Raw genomic sequence first — 16970 nt, 5'->3', positions numbered from 1 at the left:
CCATTTTACCATAGAGGAATAAAAAGAATTTAGGGAGAAGAAAATATTTACATAGGAGACTCCCACTGATACAAATTTTAAAATCATGGTGATTGAAGTTGGCACATTGCCTATCAAGATAATGGTAGCTAATATCACTGAATACTTTCTTTATGATAGATACTGAGCTAAGTGCTTTGCTTGGATTATATTATTTAATCCTCAAAATGTCTTTGCTCCAAATAAAGTGAGAACTCACCATCCCCTCTTTGGATGAAACCAGGGATGGGTTTCCCAGAGCTTATACACAGGGTCAGTGACAAAGGGGTAGACAAAGGTGGACAGATGGTAGGAAAGGAAGAAAGGATATCAAGAAAGAAGGGACTTCTGGAGGCCCATATGAGAAATAATTTGCTTAGTTTGGAAACAGTAAAGAAATATTTTAGACCATCCTCTCCACTCTGAGAACATTTGTGATTGGCTGTATGATGGGATTCTTTCTGCTAAATAGTCTATCCTTTGATCCACTGCAGAAATGGCTGGCCTACAACAGCTTTTATCAAGATAAAAGCTTGGTGCCCTTGGGACAGTAGAACCTAGATTGCTGTAGGATAACTGTGAAGACACTGAGAAAGTAGAGCCTGTACCAAACATTGCCATAACTCATGTGTGGATATTTTGGTTCAGGAAGTGTCCTGGGATGGCCCTTCACATTCAATGTCTTAAGACAACAGAAGAACACAATATTTAAAGCTAAGATTCTTCTGGAAAATCTAAGATGAGTGGACATCACAATATCCAAACAAACTACTGGACAGGAGAAAGGCTTGAGGGCTATTCCTTCCCATCAGAAAGGGCTGACAGGTGCTGCACTCAGGAAGTCCATCTGAGTGAATTCAGCAATATAAAATTGGAATGATGATGCACAAGCACTGAGAGGTATGTTTTATTTATTTTTCCCTATGAAAAGGGAAACAGAATCTTGGCCTATTTTGGTGATTTAAATGAGAAGGCTGTAAAGGAGGTAAAACAAACAAAACTTCCACACATGGCTGATGACCCTGGTCAAGTTCATTTGGGTGAACACAGAAAAAAAAAAAGTAAACCTTTGAACACAGTCCAAGATTTAGGATGGATTTAAAGAAAAAAAGTCAACCAGCCACCTTAATTTTTCATAACCTTGGTATCAAAGCAAGAATATTTTTGACATACTGGAACTCCTGTAAGTTAAAACAACTTGAATAGCCACCTTATTTCAGCAGAATCAGGCAGTGTTGAGATTTGTTTTTAAATGTTCTCTTAGATTTGGTGTGGGATAGACAGAAGGTAATAAGCTCTGTGTTGTGCTGAATCCCCTTCTGAGAGTGTTTACTGAGCACGCTCAATCTCCAGGTATTGGGCCATGTCCCAAGGCTTCCTAGATGTGGAGTAATTTCCTTCGCCTCCAAATGCCAGAGGCTGAGGTTGGGACTTCATTAACATATTCATGTCAGGAGCTGGAAAACATTTTTATTTCCTCCAAAATTTATCTTCTCCTCCACACTGCAAGTTAGAAAATACAGAAGGAGGTACTGCTTTCTGGGATTTTGAAGGAGTAATGCCTGGAACACGCATCAGTTGCCAAGCTGGGCACAGGCCTGTAAGACTCCTCAAGGATTTGGGTGGCCTTGCATATATGACTTCAATATTTGGGGTTCAGTTTTATGTCTCTCTCCAGGAGATTTAAAAATGAGTTAAGACCTATTCAAAATAAAGGATGGCCATTTCAGTCAGTCTAAAATGAAGGAGGGAAATTGGAATGGCATGAACAGTAAGGTTCAGAGAAACAGATCTGAGGTCACAAAACATCTGGCTCTGCCAAACCAAAACCTAAAGCAGAGCAACGTCAAGATGCTTCTGGCTAAAGCCAGGCTTAGAACATCCACCTGGGGTGGCTCAGAATTTATCTCAAATTTGGTCTGTTTTTTCTACATTACCTAAAACATTGATACAACGCCAAAATAGAACAAAGTTCTTAAATTGGATGACCAAGGGTTCCTGTTGGAAAGAAGGTAATTTTCCACTTGATCAGTTTAACTGAATGGTTTTGTGTAGCATCTGGTTTATGTTACAGAATAGAATCAGAAATTAAAACAAGCTTGTTTTTGATGTTACTGGTCCTTATCTAAATGCCACAATCTACTAAAAACTACAATTTGTTAGTTTTCTTAATTTCTTCAATTTTCCTCTTCACAGCTCCATTTTACTTACATCCACTATTATCACTCCTGTTTTTACTTTCAGTAATGCCTTAATTTGTTACTGCTTGCCACTTTTTGAATATTATGGCATTTTGATGATCTTGCTCTCATTGGTTTGATGTATTTCTTTGTTCTCGTATCTTGTCCTTGTATTGAATGCTCCATGTCCTTCTTTCATAATACTGTTTGGAAAATTTGGCTTTAACATTTTCCAACATTTTTTTCTTTAACATTGCTTGCTACCTCATGTTTTTAGGATGATACTTTTACCAGTTCTCAATTATTGCCAGAAGGAATCAATTAACATTTTCTCTAGACTTTATCTTGGAAATAAAAAGATAATAAATAATTTTCCTCACACTAAAAAATGGAACACAAAACTGTCCTTGTGTTCATCATGGTCAATTCAGATTTTGGATTTGAAAATAATGTCTAAACAACAAAGGAAATTTGTGGAAAAAAGAAGGCTATTAAAAATATCTCAAATATTACTTTTTTAAAATTATTTAAGTAATGTAGAAAAACAATCATGTGGTAGCCAGATTATTAGAAAAATACTTTTTTATTGGGTTAGACTATATAAAAACTATGACATTTAAAATAATACTGTCTTGTCTGAATGGGTGAAAACAGAATGTTCTTGGATGCATTAAAACATGCATTTTTTAGCAGAAAAAGAAATTACAAATGAATAAAAAGAATAAAATACCTAGGAATAAATTTAACCAAGAAGGTGAAAGACCCATAGTCTGAAAACTATGAGAGAAATTGAAGACAAAACATATAAATTGAAAGATTATTCTCATGGATTGGAAGAATTAAAATTGTTACAACATCCATACTACCTAAAGCAATCTACAGATTCAATGCAATTCCTGTCAAAATGCCAAAAGCATTTTTCATAGAAATAGGACAAATAATCCTGAAATTTGTATAGAACCACAAAAGACCACAAATATCCAAAGCAATCTTGAGAACAAAGCTGGAGGTATCACTATCCCAGATTTCAAGATACACTACAAAGTTATGTAATCAAAACAGTATGATATTGGAACAAAAAAAGATACGTAGATCAATAGAACAGAGTAGAGAGCCTAGAAGTAAACCCATGTATATATGGTCCATTAATGTACAATTAAAGAGGCAAGAATATATAATGGGGAAAGGACAGTCTTTTCAATAAGTAGTGCTGGGAAAACTGGACAACTACATGCAAAAGAATGAAACTGGACCACTTTCTTATACATAAACAAAAATAAATTCAAAATGGATTAAATACCTAAATGTAAGACTTGAAACTATAAAACTCCTAAAAGAAAACATAGGTGGTAATCTCTTAGACATTGGCTTTAGCAACATATTTCTGAATATGTTTCCTCCCAGGCAAGAAAAACAAAAGCCAAATTAACTATTGGCACTACATCAAACTAAAAAACTTTAGCATAGTGAAGGAAGACATCTACCAAAAAAAGGCAACCTACTGAATAAGAGAAGATATTTGCAAATAATATATCTGATAAGGGATTATTTTCCAAAATACATAAAGAACTCATACAGCTCAACACCAAAAAAAAAGCCAAATAATCCAATTAAAATGGGCAGAGAACCTCAATAGACATTTTTTCAAAGAAGACATTTAAATGGCCAACAGACATGAAAAGATACTCAATATCACTAATCATTAGGGAAATGCAAATCAGAACCACAATGAGATATCACCTCATACCAGTCAGAATGGCTAGAATAAAAAAGACAAGAAATAACAAAGATTTAGAGAAAAGGGAACCATTATGCACTGCTGGTGGGAATATAAATTGGTACAGCCGCTGTGATAAACAGTATGGAGTTTTCTCAAAAAACTAAAACTAAAAATACCATACAATTCAGTAATTCCATTGCTGGGTATTTACCCAAAGATAATGAAAACACTAATTCACTCCTATGTTTAATACAGCATTACTTACAATAGCCAAGATATGGAAGCAACATACAGTGTTCATTGATAGATAAATTGATAAAGATGTGGTAAATGCATACAATGAAATACTCAGCCATAAAAAAGAATGAAATCTTGCCATTTGCAACAATATGGATGGACCTAGAGGATATGCTAAGTGAAATAAGTCTTAGACAGAAAAAGACAAATACCATATGACTTATATGCAGAATCCAAACAACTTAGAACAAAGCAAACAGAAAAAGACTCATAAATACAGAGAACAAACTGGTGACTGCCAGAGGCACCCAGGGACCCAGGTGGGGGTTGGGGGAATGGCAAAATAGCTGAAGGGAATTAAGAGTACAAAATTCCACTTATAAATTAGTCATGGGGATGAAAAGTACAGCATAGGGAATATAGTCAGTAATAACATTGTATGGTGACAAATGATAACTACACTTACCATAGTGAGCACTGTATAATGTATAGAGTTGTCAAATCACTATGTTGTACACCTGAAAGTAATACAATGTATGTCAACTGAACTTCAATTAAAAAAAATAATAAAGTACAGGGGTGCTTGGGTGGCTCAGTCGGTTAAACATCCAACTCTTGATTTTGGCTCAGGTCATGATCTCAGGGTTTTGGGATCAAGCCCCACATCAGGCTCCACACTCAGTGCTGAGCTGTCTTGGGATTTTCCCTCTCCCTCTGCCCCTCCCCCTGCTCATGCTCTCTTTTTCTCTCTAAAAAAAATTAGGGGTGCTTGGGTGGTTCAGTTGGTTAAGCATCTGCTCTCGGCTCAGGTCATGATCCCAGAGTCCTGGGATGGAGACCCATGTGGAGCTTCCTGCTCGGTGGGGAGCCTGCTTCTCCCTCTCCCTCGCCCCTCACCCCCCGACTCATGCTCTCCCTCTCACTCTGCTCTCTCTCTCAAATAAATAAATAAAATCTTAAAAAAATAAAAATAAACAAAGTAACTGAAAGAAAAAAACCAAATATGCACTTTTTATGCTTATATTTTAATACCCCATGTTTGTTTGCAAATGTCAGCAAAAGTAATCGTTAAAATATATGTTAAAAGAATGGGGTCCTGTTACATGAAATTTCCACACCTCCCCCTGTGGTTACATACCCTTTGGTTTAGTGTCCTTAGAAAAACCTTTGCAACTGACTCAGGTCTTGGAATAAATGCTGAGGTGAAACCAAACTACTGCAAAGTAACGTGAAATATGGTCCACTTATTTTTACCTCTGGAGTATCATCACTTTAACACCAGAAGTTTCATATCAATTTTTTTCCATTATATGTATCTAGAAGCTACAAAATCAGATATTAACAATGGGGAAGATTTATTACAAAAGTTATGTATTGAATTATCCATCCCAAGAGTACCTGATATAGTCATACTACAGTGAAGTTCTTGGACAATTATCTTGGAGACTTTTTTCTTGTTTTGTAAAAAATCAGCACTATTTCATCTGCCCAAATATGTTACAGCCTGGTAAAAATAGGTTTAGAAATATTTCCATCATTAAAAATTACCCACCTCTACTTGAAAATCCCTAGTGCCTATGACATCTCTCACTCTAGTCTTCTCATTATACTTAATTAAAAAAATATTAAGTCCCCTTTCAAGTTGCATTTTCAAAGTAATATAGGAACATATTCTCTGTGCAAAATTTAGGCATTATGAATTAAGCTAGTGTTCCTCAACCCTCCACTTCCAATCATAATTCCCTTCCTAGAACGAACCACTGTTAGTTCATTGTATATAATTCCAGACCTTTTATTTCTTCTGTGTGTTTCCATCTACATTTGAACCTATAGCCATACAGCCATTTGATCCATTGGGCATGATAAGCATAATAACTAATGCTTACTCACTTTTCAGGGACCTTTAAAATATTTAAGTCCTAAAATTTTTTTTTCCACATATACACAGATTTATTTCAATAAATACAGTATAGTACTATAAGTGCATTTGCTTTTTAAAAAAAATTTTTATTGTTATGTTAATCACCATACATTACATCATTAGTTTTTGATGTAGTGTTCCATGATTCATTGTTTGTGCATAACACCCAGTGCTCCATTCAGAATGTGCCCACTTTAATACCCATCATGAGGCTAACCCATCCTCCCACCTCCCTCCTCTCTAGAACCCTCAGTTTGTTTTTCAGAGTCCATCATCTCTCATGGTTCATCTCCCCCTCCGATTCCCCCCCTTCATTCTTCCCCTCTGCTATCTTCTTTTTTTTCTTAACATGTATTGCATTATTTGTTTCAGAGGTACAGATCTGTGATTCAACAGTCTTGCACAATTCACAGCGCTCACCATAGCACATACCCTCCCCAATGTCTATCGCCCAGCCACCCCATCCCTCCCCCCACCCCCACTCCAGCAACCCTCAGTTTGTTTCCTGAGATTAAGAATTCCTCATATCAGTGAGGTCATATGATACATGTCTTCTCTGATTGACTTATTTCGCTCAGCATAACACCCTCCAGTTCCATCCATGTCGTTGCAAATGGCAAGGTCTCATTCCTTTTGATGGCTCCATAAAATTCCATTGTATATATATACCACATCTTCTTTATCCATTCATCTGTCAGTGGACATCTTGGCTCTTTCCATAGTTTGGCTATTGTGGACATTGCTGCTATAAACATCAGGGTGCACGTACCCCTTCGGATCCCTACATTTGTATCTTTGGGGTAAATATCCAGTAGTGCAATTGCTGGATCATATGGTAGCTCTATTTTCAACTTTTTAGGAACCTCCATACTGTTTTCCAGAGTGGTTGCACCAGAGCTTGCATTCCCACCAACAGTGTAGGAGGGTTCCTCTTTTTCCGCATCCCCGCCAACATTTGTCGTTTCCTGACTTGTTAATTTTAGCCATTCTGACTGGTGTGAGGTGGTATCTCATTGAGGTTTTGATTTGGATTTCCCTGATGCCAAGCGATACTGAGCACTTTTTCATGTGTCTGTTGGCCATTTGGATGTCTTCTTTGGAAAAATGTCTGTTCATGTCTTCTGGCCATTTCTTGATTGGATCACTTGTTCTTTGGGTGTTGAGTTTGATAAGTTCTTTATAGATTTTGGATACTAGCCCTTTATCTGATATGTCATTTGCAAGTATCTTCTCCCATTCTGTCAGTTGTCTTTTGGTTTGGTTGACTTTCTTTTGCTGTGCAAAAGCTTTTTATCTTGATGAAGTCCCAATAGTTCATTTTTGCCCTTGCTTCTCTTGCCTTTGGTGATGTTTCTAGGAAGAAGTTGCTGTGGCTGAGGTCGAAGAGGTTGCTGCCTGTGTTCTCCTTTAGGATTTTGATGGACTCCTGTCTCACATTGAGGTCTTTCAACCATTTGGAGTCTGTTTTTGTGTGTGGTGTAAGGAAATGGGTTAGTTTCATTCTTCTGCATGTGGCTGTCCAATTTTCCCAACACCATTTGTTGAAGAGACTTTCTCTTTTCCACTGGACATTCTTTCCTGCTTTGTCGAAGATTAGTTGACCATAGAGTTGAGGGTCCATTTCTGGGCTCTCTATTCTGTTCCATTGATCTATGTGTCTGTTTTTGTGCCAGTACCATACTCTCTTGATGATGACAGCTTTGTAATAGAGCTGGAAGTCCAGAATTGTGATGCCGCCAGCTTTGCTTTTCTTTTTCAACATTCCTCTGGCTATTCAGGGTCTTCTCTGGTTCCATACAAATTTTAGGATTATTTGTTCCATTTCTTTGAAAAAAGTGGATGGTATTTTGATGGGGATTGCATTGAAGGTGTAGATTGCTCTAGGTAGCATTGACATCTTCACAATATTTGTCCTTCCAATCCATGAGCATGGAACGTTTTTCCATTTCTTTGTGTCTTCCTCAATTTCTTTCCTGAGTATTTTATAGTTTTCTGAGTACAGATTCTTTGCCACTTTGGTTAGATTTATTCCTAGGTATCTTATGGTTTTGGGTGCAGTTGTAAATGGGATCGACTCCTTAATTTCTCTTTCTTCTGTCTTGTTGTTGGTGTATAGGAATGCCACTGATTTCTGGGCATTGACTTTATATCCTGCCACTTTACTGATTTCCTGTGTGAGTCTAGCAGATTTGGGGTGGAGTCTTTTGGGTTTTCACATAAAGTATCATATCATCTGCAAAGAGTGAGAGTTTGACTTCTTTGCTGATTTGGATGCCTTTTATTTCTTTTTGTTGTCTGATTGCTGTGGCTAGGACTTCTAATACTATGTTTAATGGCAGTGGTGATAGTGGACATCCCTGCCACATTCCTGACGTTAGGGGGAAAGCTCTCAGTTTTTCCCCATTGAGAATGATATTTGCTGTGGGTTTTTCATAGATAGCTTTTATGATATTGAGGTATGTACCCTCTATCTCTAGACTCTGAAGAGTTTTGATCAAGAAAGGATGCTGTACTTTGTCAAATGCTTTTTCTGCATCTATTGAGAGGATCATATGATTCTTGTTCTTTCTTTTGTTAATATATTGTATCACGTTGATTGATTTGCGAATGTTGAACCAACCTTGCAACCCAGGAATAAATCCCACTTGGTCGTGGTGAATAATCCTTTTAATGTACTGTTGGATCCTATTGGCTAGTATTTTGGTGAGAATTGTTGCATCCATGTTCATCAAGGATATTGGTCTGTAATTCTCCTTTTTGATGGGGTCTTTGTCTGGTTTTGGGATCAAGGTAATGGTGGCCTCATAAAACGAGTTTGGAAGTTTTCCTTCCATTTCTATTTTTTGGAACAGTTTCAGAAGAATAGGTATTAATTGTTCTTTAAATGTTTGGTAGAATTCCCCTGGGAAGCCGTCTGGCCCTGGGCTTTTGTTTGTTGGGAGATTTTTGATGACTGCTTCAATTTCCTTAGTGGTTATAGGTCTGTTCAGGTTTTCTCTTTCTTCCTGGTTCAGTTTTGGTAGTTGATACATCTCTAGGAATGCATCCATTTCTTCCAGGTTATCTAATTTGCTGGCATAGAGTTGCTCATAATATGTTCTTATAATTGTTTGTATTCCTTTGGTGTTGGTTGTGATCTCTCCTCTTTCATTCATGATTTTGTTGATTTGGGTCATTTCTCTTTTCTTTTTGATAAGTCTGGCCACGGGTTTATCAATCTTGTTAATTCTTTCAAAGAATCAGCTCCTAGTTTCGTTGATCTGTTCTACTGTTCATTTGGTTTCTATTTCATTGATTTCTGCTCCAATCTTTATTATTTCTCTTCTCCTGCTGGGTTTAGGCTTTATTTGCTATTCTTTCTCCAGCTCCTTTAGGTGTAGGGTTAGGTTGTGTATTTGAGACCTTTCTTGTTTCTTGAGAAAGGCTTGTATTGCTATATACTTTCCTCTGAGGACTGCCTTTGCTGCATCCCAAAGATTTTGAACAGTTGTGTTTTCATTTTCATTGGTTTCCATGAATTTTTTAAATTCTTCTTTAATTTCCTGGTTGACCCATTCATTCTTTAGTAGGATGCTCTTTTGCTTCCATGTATTTGAGTTCTTCCCGACTTTCCTCTTGTGATTGAGCTCTAGTTTCAAAGCATTGTGGTCTGAAAATATGCAGGGAATGATCCCAATCTTTTGGTACCAGTTGAGACTTGATTTGTGACCTAGGATGTGATCTATTCTGGAGAATGTTCCATGGGCACTAGAGAAGAATGTGTATTCCGTTGCTTTGGGATGGAATGTTCTGAATATGTCTGTGAAGTCCATTTGGTTCAGTGTGTCATTTAAAGTCTTTATTTCCTTGTTGATCTTTTGCTTAGATGATCTGTCCATTTCAGTGAGGGGGGTGTTAAAGTCCCCCACTATTATTGTATTGTTGTCAATGTGTTTCTTTGCTTTTGTTATCAATTGCCTTATATAATTGCTGCTCCCACGTTAGGGGCATAGATATTTACAATTGTTAGATCTTCTTGTTGGATAGACCCTTTAAGTAGGATATAGTGTCCTTCCTCATCTCTTATTACAGTCTTTGGTTTAAAATCTAATTTGTCTGATATAAGGATTGCCACCCCAGCTTTCTTTTGGTGTCCATTAGCATGGTAAATGGTTTTCCACCCCCTCACTTTCAATCTGGGGGTGTCTTTGGGTCTAAAATGAGTCTCTTGCAGACAGCATATCGATGGGTCTTGTTTTTTAATCCAATCTGATAGCCTGTGTCTTTTGATTGGGGCATTTAGCCCATTTACATTCAGGGTAACTATTGAAAGATAGGAATTTAGTGCCATTGTATTGCCTGTAAGGTGACTGTTACTGTATATTGTCTGTGTTCCTTTGTGGTCTATGTTGCTTTTAGGCTCTCTCTTTGCTTAGAGGACCCCTTTCAAGATTTCTTGTAGGGCTGGTTTCGTGTTTGCAAATTCCTTTAGTTTTTGTTTGTCCTAGAAGCTTTTTATCTCTCCTTCAATTTTCAATGACAGCCTAGCTGGATATAGTATTCTTGGTTGCATATTTTTCTTGTTTAGTGCTCTGAATATATCATGCCAGTCCTTTCTGGCCTGCCAGGTCTCTGTGGATAGGTCTGTTGCCAATCTAATGTTTCTACCACTGTAGGTTACATATGTCTTCTCCTGAGCTGCTTTCAGGATTTTCTCTTTGTCTCCGAGACTCGTAAGTTTTACTATTAGATGTCGGGGTGTTGACCTATTTTTATTGATTTTGAGAGGAGTTCTCTGTGCCTCCTGGATTTTGATGCCTGTTTCCTTCCCCAAATTAGGGAAGTTCTCTGCTATAATTTGCTCCATTATACCTTCGGCCCCTCTCTCTCTTTCTTCTTCTTCTGGGATCCCAATTATTCTAATGTTGTTTCATCTTATGGTATCGCTTATCTCTCGAATTCTGCCCTCGTGATCCAGTAGTTGTTTATCTCTCTTTTTCAGCTTCTTTATTTTCCATCATTTGGTCTTCTATATGACTGATTCTCTCTTCTGCCTCATTTATCCTAGCAGTTAGCACCCCCATTTTTTATTGCACCTCATTAATAGCCTTTTTGATTTCGACTTGGTTAGATTTTAGTTCCTTTACTTCTCCAGAGAGGGTTTCTCTAATAACTTCCATGCTTTTTTCAAGTCCAGCTAGTATCTTTAAAATCATGATTCTGACCTCTTGGTCTGACATCGTACTAATGTCCATACTGAGGTGGTCCCTGGCAGTCAGTACTACCTCTTGTTCTTTTTGTTGAGGTGATTTTTTCCGTCTTGTCATTTCGTCCAGAGGAGAATTGATGAATGAGAGAACAAAATGCTAACAGGGTAACAACGTCCCCAGAAAATATACTCTAAACAAATCAGAAAAGACCTGAAACTGGGGGAAAAGAAGGGGAAGAAAGAAAAAAGAAAAAGAGAAAAAAGATAAAAAAAAAACAAAAACAGAACAAAACAAAAAAAACAGAATATGATCAAATATGATCAGGCTGGTGAATAGATCAGTGCCACACACTAGATTTTGGGTGTATTTTGGTCTGTTAGAAGAAAGTGCCTCCCAAAATTTTAAAGAAAGAAAAACTTATATATGTACAAAAATAAGGGTTGATACGATGAAGGGATGGAATATGACTGTAAAATGAAAATTATAAAAAATTTTATAAAAGGATTTGATAAGAAGTTGTTTGAATAAAGAAAGAAGAGGATTTAAAAAAAAAGAAAAAAAAAGGAGAGAATGTGATCAGGCAGGAGACTAGAACAAAGCCATACACTAGAGATTTAGGGTATATTTTGATCTGTTAGAAGAAACTGTATCTCAAAATTTTAAAGAGAGAACAACTTATATATATATGCCAAAAATAAGGGTAACTACTATGAAGGGACAGAATATGACTATAAAAATGAAAAATAAAAATGTTTTTTTTAAAAAAGGTGTTGATAAGATGTTGGTTGAAAAAGGAAAAAAGAAAAATGAAAAAAAAAAAAAAGACAGTTAAAAAAAAAATTAACTTTGAAAGACTAAAGAATCACGGGGAAAAAAGCCATGAATTCTATGTGCAGTATTCCCCTAGCGCTGGAGTTCTGCTGTTCTCATTGATCAGTAAACTTGGTCTTGGCTGGCTGTTCTCGCTGATCTTCTGGGGGAGGGGCCTGTTGCCGCGGTTCCCAAATATCTTTGCCGGAGGCGGAATTGCCCCGCCCTTGCCTGTTCGGGCTAAGTAATGTGCTCGGGTTTGCTCTCGGGGGCTTTTGTTCCCTGCAAGCTTTCCGTACAGCTTTGGGGGAGGAGAGTGAAAATGGTGGCCTCCCAGTCTCTGCCCCGGAGGAGCCGAGAACTTGGGGCCCCACTCCTCAGTGAACCCCCAGAGAAAAGCCGTCAGTCACTTCCGTCTCCCCGGTCTCCGGCCGCACTCCGTGCTCACCCGGCCTGTGACTGCGCGTTTCTATCTCTGGCACCCGACCCCGTGTGGAGTGTCCAAACCCAGCAGATCCCTGCGGTGCGCTCCCGTGCTGCTCCTCCCGGGGGGAGGAAGGGGAGTCTCCCCGGATCTGCTGCTTGTTGGGTCCCTGCTGGAGGAGCAGTGGCCCGACTGTGCCGCGGATCACGGTTTATGACAACCCCGAGCTGAGAGCCCGCGCCTGGGCTCCGTCTCTGCAGCCGGCTTCCCCGCTCGGATACCTGGGAGCTCTGCCGCACTCAGGCACCCCCGGTCTTCCTGTGACCCCAAGGGTCCTGAGACCACACTGTCCCGTGAGGGTTCCACCCCCCGCTTAGCCACCGGAGTGACGTCCCTCAGCGGAGCAGACTTCTAAAAGTTCCGATTTTGTGCTCTGGGGCTCTATCACTTGCCAGAAGCGGCCGACGGAGGCCCCCTCCCCCACCATCTATCCTCCCGAATATCGCCTCAGATTCACTTCGCAGGTCCTACCTTCCAGAAAGTGGTCGCTTTTCTGTTCAGAGAGTTGCTGCTGTTCTTTTCTTCGATCTCTTGTTGAGTTTGTAGGTGTTCAGAATGGTTTGATCCCTATCCAGCTGAATTCCTGAGAGGAGACGAAATCCAGGTCTCCTACTCCTCCGCCATCTTGCTCTGCCCTCAAGTCCTAAAATTTTTTTATTGCCTCTAAAGAATAAAAGAAAACTACACAATTGAAAAATAATGTTTAAATACTTAGTAGTGTAATTGCTGGATCGTAAGGTAGTTCTATTTTTAACTTTTTGAGGACCCTCCATATTGTTTTCCAGAGTGGCTGTACCAGCTTGCATTCCCACCAACAGTGCAAGAGGGTTCTCCTTTCTCCACACGCTTGCCAACATCATTGTTTCCTGTGTTGTTAATTTTAGTCATTCTGACAGGTGGGAGGAGGTATCCCACTGTGGTTTTGATGTGTATTTCCATAATAATGAGAGATGTTGAGCATATTTTCATGTGTCTGTTAGCCATCTTTATGTCTTCTTTGGAAAAATGTCTGTTCATGTCCTCTGCCCATTTCTTAACTGTATTATTTTATTTGTATGTTGAGTTTGATAAGTTCTTTACAGCTCTTGGGTACTAATCCTTTATCAGATATATCATTTGCAAATATCTTTTCCCATTCTGTAGGTTGTCGTTTAGTTTTGTTGATTGCTTCCTTCACTGTGTAAAGGCTTTTTATCATGATGAAACCCCAGTAGTTCATTTTTTATTTTGTTTCTCTTGCATCTGGTGACGTGTCTAGTAAGAAGTCACTATGGCTGATGTCAAAGAGGTTGCTGCCTGTGTTCTCCTCAAGGATTTTGATGGTCTCCTGTCTCACATTTAGGGCTTTAATCCATTTTAAATTTATTTTTGGGTATGGTATAAGAAAGTGGTCTAGTTTCATTCTTCTGCATATTTCTGTCCAGTTTTCCCAACACCATTTGTTGAAGAGACTGTCTTTTTCCCAGTGGATATTCTTTCCTGCTTTGTCAAAATTAGTTGACCATATAGCTGTCAGTCCATTTCTGGGTTCTCTGTTCTGTTCTGTTGATTTATGTGTCCGTTTTTGTGACAGTATCACACCATCTTGATCACTACAGCTTTGTAATATAGCTTGAAGTCTGGAATTGTGATGCCTCCAGCTTTTTCTTTTTCAAGATTGCTTTGGCTATTCAGGGCCTTTTGTGGTTCCATATAAATTTTAGGATTGTTTGTTCTAGTTCTGTGAAAAATGCTGTGGTATTTTCATAGGGATTGCATTAAATGTGTAGATTGCTTTGGGTAATACAGAGATTTAACAATATTTGTTCTTCCAATCCATGAGCAGGGAATGTTTTTCTATTTCTTCACCTTCAATTTCTTTCATCAGTGTTCTATACTTTTCAGAGTACAGATCTTTCACTTCTTTGGTTAGGTTTATTACTAGGTATCTTATGGTTTTTGGAGCAGTTATAAATGGGATCAATTCCTTGATTTCTCTTTCTGCTGTTTCATTATTGGTGTATAGAAATGCAACAGACTTCTGCACATTGATTTTGTATCCAGTGACCTTACTGAATTCAGTATCATTTCAAGCAATTTTTTGGTGGAGTCTCTCAGGTTTTCTACATCAAGTATCATGTCATCTGCAAATACTGAAAGTTTGACTTCTTCCTTGCTGATTTGAATGCCTTTTATTTTCTTCTGTTGTTTAATTGCTGAGGCTAGAATTTGCAGCACTATGTTAAATAACAATTGTGAAAGTGGACATCCTTGACTTGTTCCTGAGTGTTGAGGATAGCTCTCAGTTTTTGCCTATTGAGGATGATATTAGCTGTGGTTCTTTCGTATATGGCCTTTATGATGTTGAGGTATGTTCCCTCTATCCCTACTTCGTATATGTAAGTGATAAATCACTAACATTAACAAGTCATTGCATTTGAAGAAAATAGGTAGGTTAGTTTTTTGTCATTTCACAAATATTCCCAAGTCTGAATGATCATTACTGAAAATTATAGCCAATTACAAATTAAATAAATTACATATAACCAAATCTTTCCAGAAGCAGAATTAGAAAAATCCTTCCTAATTTTTGCAACAAATTTTTATACTTAATTTGACAAATATATTCCAAATTAGGTGGAGCAGTGCCTTCAAAATTTAAGATTGTTTAGGGCCTTCAAATTTCTTTTTTTTTTTTTAAGATTTTATTTATTTACTCATGACAGAGAGAGAGAGAGAGAGAGGAAGAGGGAGAGGGAGAGGGAGAAGCAGGCTCCCCGAGGAGCAGGGAGCCCAATGCAGGACTCAATTGCAGGACCCTGGGATCACGACCTGGGCCAAAGGCAGACAGATGCTTAACCGACTGAGCCACCCAGGTACCCTTCAAATTTCTTAATATAGCCCTGTGGAAATATATTGTGTTATTTAGTGGAAGTATTTTTTAAGACTTGCTTTATTCACCAAAATGGCTTAGAGATTTTGAATATGATTAGATATATATCTCCCTCTTTGTTTTGGAACTACGTGCTAGTATTTCCTAGTGCCAATTGAGAAGTAGAGGGTACGGTGAGGTATGGTTATGAATGGAAATCAGCAAACAAAATCAGTACTTACAGACTATTTATCAAACAAGCAAAATTAAGAACTATATGTGATTACAAATAAAAACCCTAAAAAAGAAGTAGATACCATAGTATATTACAGGCAGCCTAAGGGTAGGGGGTGGGGGAAATAACAGCATGGGATATTAACTCACTTGGTCATTTATTTACTCTATCAGTAAACGTTGTTGAGATTCTAGTATGTGTTCCTCACTGTGCTAGGCAGTGGGGATATGGTACTGTATGAAGTAGATCCTATCTCTATGGAGCTCATAGTCTAGTGTGGAGGACAGACAATTCACAATAATGCATAATGACTACTATTACAGGGAAAGTGAAGGGTGCTCTAATCCATTTTGGGGGTTCAGCAGGGTCCTGTGAGGAGGTGAGATTTAAGCTGGATGACTAGGATTTTGCTCAGTCACATGCTGATGTCACTTGGATTGTGGAAAAATAGCATTACAGGTTGAGAGAATAATAGCACATGGGAGGGCCTAAAAGCAAAAGGGGATATAGTGGCATGATTAAGATGATAAACAGGAAAGGAGGCAAGGGGAGGTAGAGGGGTTTGAAAGATAGGTAGGGAACTTAGTCTTACATATGAAGGCAATGGAAGGTCATTGAAGGGTTTTGAGCGGGCTGTGGCCTGGTCAAATGTGTCCCTTAGGAAGAGAACTAGAGTGGTTGTGTGATGAAAGGATTGGAGCAGAGCAAGCCTAGAGCAGGGAGACCGGTGTGGAGGTCAGTGCAATAATCCAGATGATAGAGGAAGGAGATCCAGACTGGGCTGAGGCAGTTTACTGATTCAGGAGAGGAGACAGGAGAGGCAGACAGGAGAGGCAGAACTGACAGGACTGGTGATAGGGAGTGAGAGATGTTGCCTAAGTTTGTAACTTCAGAGACAGAGACCAGAAATCATCTTTTAGCCCTACTAGTTATGGTTACCACCCATTCCTTAGTGGGAGTAAACTAGGGAATGATATCACAACCCAGTTCTTTGTATATAAATATGAAAGGTAAGTGGTATACTTTAATCCCAGAGCAAAGTTGGTCATTTCCAATATGTCTTTTGTTATTTTTGTCATCTCAAAGAACACCTTCTCTATATAGCTAGATTTGAGTCCCCCACTTTACAAGCAGTCATTAAGATCTTGGAGTGAGCAAAACCAGGTAAATACTGATAGGGAGTTCTGAGTTAAGAAGGTTTACTTCTGCTTGGACAAGTTGTATATTTTGACTTCATGTGTATAAATTCCTGTTATTCTCATTATAGTCTTCTGGGCGTAGATGGGCAGATATTATCTAATTATTTTACAGAAGGGAAACCAAGT

The 16970-nt window shown here is 38.4% G+C and overlaps 1 protein-coding gene across 6 annotated transcripts in view; it reads right to left on the bottom strand.

Annotated features, from left to right (window-relative positions):
- The window catches only part of LOC118521761 (uncharacterized), a 479907-nt gene that overhangs the window by 52021 nt on the left and 410916 nt on the right, over positions 1-16970 (bottom strand). The window contains exon 8 of one of the 6 annotated variants that reach the window (XR_013447022.1): positions 4630-4673. The exons of the other annotated variants lie outside the window; for them this stretch is intronic. The gene's annotated coding sequence lies outside the window, so the exon portion shown is untranslated. Of the gene's footprint in view, positions 1-4629; positions 4674-16970 lie in introns of those variants that run through there. 6 annotated transcript variants of the gene reach the window in all.

The sequence above is a fragment of the Halichoerus grypus genome, chromosome 4 (assembly GCF_964656455.1).
Source record: "Halichoerus grypus chromosome 4, mHalGry1.hap1.1, whole genome shotgun sequence".
Taxonomy (NCBI): Eukaryota; Metazoa; Chordata; class Mammalia; order Carnivora; family Phocidae; genus Halichoerus; species Halichoerus grypus.
Note: the sequence above shows the minus strand (reverse complement) of the source record. Positions and strands in the feature narration are given on the sequence as shown.